The sequence below is a fragment of the Eufriesea mexicana genome, unplaced genomic scaffold, assembly GCF_001483705.2.
Source record: "Eufriesea mexicana isolate 0111107269 unplaced genomic scaffold, ASM148370v2 scaffold4710, whole genome shotgun sequence".
In the NCBI taxonomy this organism is placed as follows: Eukaryota; Metazoa; Arthropoda; class Insecta; order Hymenoptera; family Apidae; genus Eufriesea; species Eufriesea mexicana.
In genome coordinates this window covers 38,188-42,541 of record NW_016912705.1, presented here as the reverse complement: position 1 = coordinate 42,541, position 4,354 = coordinate 38,188, and the positions used below count along the sequence as shown (strand labels likewise).

General features: G+C 32.8%; 1 long non-coding RNA gene across 1 annotated transcript; it reads right to left on the bottom strand.

Moving 5' to 3' along the window:
• Window positions 1-2,959: 2,959 nt before the first annotated feature.
• On the bottom strand, window positions 2,960-4,113 carry LOC108551598 (uncharacterized). The gene is made up of 4 exons (XR_001890489.1): window positions 4,021-4,113; window positions 3,815-3,943; window positions 3,497-3,739; window positions 2,960-3,022 (listed from the first exon to the last, which is right to left on the bottom strand). It is a non-coding gene; the product is annotated as an uncharacterized LOC108551598 (long non-coding RNA).
• Window positions 4,114-4,354: the final 241 nt, after the last annotated feature.

The window sequence follows — 4,354 nt, the reverse complement described above, 5'->3', positions numbered from 1 at the left end:
TTGAAAAAAATTTATATAGCTTCTTCTCGACAGAGAAATTTATATACTGCTTTTATTTACAATGATAGAATGCTGTACAAGGAAAATAGACATTTTTATTTCGTGATTATAAAACCCACACTTTGAAAAATATTTTTTAATACGAAGTTCTATTAGCTTAGATAAGTATACTTGATACGCCGTCTCACTTGCTGAATAAAACGAACTTTTCTCGTTCCGCGTTATAATCTGTTTCAATAGCGAGATAAAAGAACGAAAAGCTCATATTTGGTGTATTGATGCCTTTTTAAATTCCGTTTCTCCTATGACGATACGGGGAGCGAAGCAAAATATCATAAGGCTAATTTCAAACATTCAGTATTTCCAGAAAAATATTCCTACAAATAATTCAAAAAGTAAACGTAAATATATACAAAATATACTTAAATATGAACTTAATATTACTAATATTACTAATATTACTAATATAAACAAATCATAAGAACACGTGGATAATTTCAAAAGCTCGATGATCTCTTAAAAAGAAAAAAAATTTTCTGAAAAATTAAACCGTCTCCTTAATAGGAATACTGCTTTAATTATGCGTTCGCTACATCTGAGGGTCGTTGCGCTGTTCAGGAACTCATGAAATTGCGGTAGATGTATAAGGGTGTAGTAGAATTAATTTAGCTGCTTGGTATGCATGTTATTCAAATATCTCAAGAATGTGTGCAAGGCTGAGTTAAGTATCATTGAAACATGGATTTTTTCGTACACCGAGTGTCTTGGATTTTATGCGAATATCTTGCACTTCGTATTAGGTTGTTCAGGAATAAATTCTGATTTTTAGGTATCATGTTTAAACTTGTATTGCTTTGCACAAAATGTACAGATTTAGAGGAAGTAAAGACCATTGCACCAGATATTTTCATACATAATATTGATATTTGTTGATATATTGTATTGAAATATTATCTATAAGAATATTAAATAAATTATTATATGTAATATTAATATATTTAATATTTCATTAATATATTTGTATATTAATTATTTATTATATTTTAATATTACATATTTGTATATTCATGACATTTATATATTAATTATATATTACATATTATACATATACATTTCAAATTATTTATATTAATACAAAAATCTAAAATTAGTAAATTTATAAGCAGTTACAACATAGTTCATGCTATAACAAAGTTTAATCAGAGCTGCACTATGCATTCACTAATTATATTTCTTTTATATATGAAATATGTGTTAATGGTCTACATTTCCAATAGTCTGCTGCCTTATATTCCATTTTCCAACTCGAATAAAAAATGTAGAACAAATTAACTTCTTTTTCCTTGCTACATCGTCACAACAACTGAACACAAAACACAGAAACTTCACCATTAAACTACAGTATGATAGCTACTCCTTAAAATAGTATATCGTCTAATAAACTTCGATTCAGAATAATACAGGTTTATAATTTATAATACAATTTATAATATAATTTTATACTAAAATTTATAATACAGGTATACAGTCATAAAAATTAGATTACCAAAAAAATCAATTTATTTTCAGATAACCAAACATCAATAAAGATAAAAAATATAAGGACAGCAATATAAATAGTATAAAGATGTTTTATTCAATATTTTCAACAGAAATGAAAAAACCTGATGGATAGAATGTATAATTTCGTGGCCGATTAATTTACATTCAAAACGCGAACAGAGTTACAAAAACTGTCATACAAGGTTTCCAGATGTCTAGCGACAGTCCACGGTCAGTTGGCCGAGTTCTGCAAGATATAGAGCCAGAACATAGTACAGGTCTCACGATAGAACGCTGTGTACAATATCCAGGAACAGTGTATACAGACTGTCTGCAAACAATGCCTGTAACTCTGTACATAGTTAGTCTCTATAATACACGTACAATAATAGCAAGCAAAGTTTAACAAGTTATCCTCTTGCACTTGTATCAATTTGTCACGTGCTATTAGTGGTTTGTATCGACGTTACAATATCATTGTTCAGTTTAGGCAATTTTCGAGCATCGTTTTCCTTATTTTTCTCTGAATAAAATGACCCTTTAAATGTCTTTAATTTTTATTGTACTTTAGTTCGTGTTATTATTATTAATGTAATAATTATAGCTTAGAATTTTGAAAATAATGTTTTAGAACAACCAAGAATATAAAAAAGAAATGAAGATATTATATGTTATTATTAATATAAAGTACAAAATTATTGAGATTATGGGTAAAAAGAAATAACTATCTGTATTTTATAATTTATTCTCTCCTAAGGGAGGTACATCTCAAGTATTCGGACCCCCTAATTCTTATCTAACGTGTGAAATAAACACTTAACACGTTCCCGGTGTTACGCGAAAAAAATTGTTAAAAAAATTTCTTTTTTAATAATAAAACAGGTTTATTAATATATCACACTAGATTCTTCTCAACTCTAACACGCAGTCCTCTATTCTCGACTACACACCATCTACTGTATGTCTCGCGCCCTTGCATCCCTATTTAAAGCCAGATCTATCTCATTCTTTACACCTACGCTTTCTCTCTCAATCAATCTACAGACATTCCTACAAAAGGATTTGCCGCTTTCATTTGTTTTTCCCACGCCAAACACTCGAGTCGAACCCGATCTTATATACACCGTTGTCATCGCCTGACGTTAAGATGGGGCAATCCTTATCTACTCATTACACCCGGAACCTCTTCGGCGCATAGATTAAAGATATATCTATGTCTCTTGACAAATTAATTTTTGTATATTCGATACGTTAAGACGTATTCTCTTTTTTCTTTATCTTAGCTCTTCCAAAATATTATTTTCAAAATTCAAAGCTAGGAACAAATATCATATAACAAAGATCTGACCCAATATTAAAACCTTTTACAAAGAAAACGTAACATTTCAATAATTATTATTATATTATAATAAATATTGTGCCATGATTATTAAGAATATGCAAACGGTTATTTCCACAGAGATTAAAATCGGCGCGCCATCTGCAAATTAAAAGAAATTTGAATAATCAATGAGAACAATCACTGGTATGGAATATAATTAGGAAATAACGTTAAACTAATAAAACGTGAAATAATCATAATTATAAAATATAACAACGTTTACCTCCGCATTTTTGAATATATTAATCCTCTATAAAATAAAATAGGACAATCATGTATATGTCATTAAAATATTTCACGTGTAATTTACTTTCAATCTAATTATCGCCTCGTTACTTAATTTTCCACGTATTAAAACAAACGAGCATCCATCGAGTGCAAAGGGTTAATACCGGCTCGCGAATAAAAGATTAATACAGATAGAGGCATATATTTATCGGTCCATAAACTCGCGGCACGTTGATATTTTGCAGTAACACGTTCCTATTTGGACGTTTCTATCGCACAGGCCGTAAATGAAACGAATACCCGGGTTCGAGAATAATCGGGACATTTTAATATCACGTTGCACACCTTATAAGTATTTACTGCTACCGATGCGAGTTCCATAGATTATCTTTAACGACTGGCGGCAGTAAATACAGCTTGACATATAGATGAAATAAATATCGTCGATCTGTTTTCAATCCATAATGCGCCGCTGGCAAATTGTTACGCCTTTGCTTATACAACATCGATTTTCCATCTGTATACATTTTAATCCTCGCCGAACGGTTCACGAATCAATTCGTCTTCGAACGTAACTGCATCTATAACCTATGACCAAATACATTTAGTCCACAGCCGTACGGTAATTCAACTGGTAATAATAATTAATCGATATGTAATTACCGTGTAATTGTCAGCGTCGATTAAAATTCCAATTGGACAGGAAACTCGAAACAGTTTGGACGTGGAAGATTTCACACGCTCTTTCCAACGTGCTACCTAACCTCTTCCTATGACAGAACACGCTGGAAGCTGCAAGGACGTTTAATATTCGTAGAAGTAATTATTAAAGCACCTTGATTGGATTACGATCACAGATGAGATCTCACGGTGGGAGGATCAGACGTGTTGCACAACCGGTCTGGAACGATGCGTTTGTAATCTGATTAGAATCAGAGAAACGGGGCGTATGATCGCGCAGCGCGCGAAGCGAGTCGATTCCCGTGTTAATTGGTCGGTGTATCGCTAGGTGGCTGGCCTGAGGGGTGCCGGGACACGTAGTTCCGACTGTGGCGGAGGCAAGGCGTTCAGTTCGCTTCGCTTCTGGACAGGAAACGAGCAATTAAGTGGCCAGAGCGAGCTTATCTCGCACGAGAGACGAGACAGCATGCAAGAGGCTCGGCAGCGTGGTCCTCGGCTCGCTCCGTGTAACCGTGAGTGTGA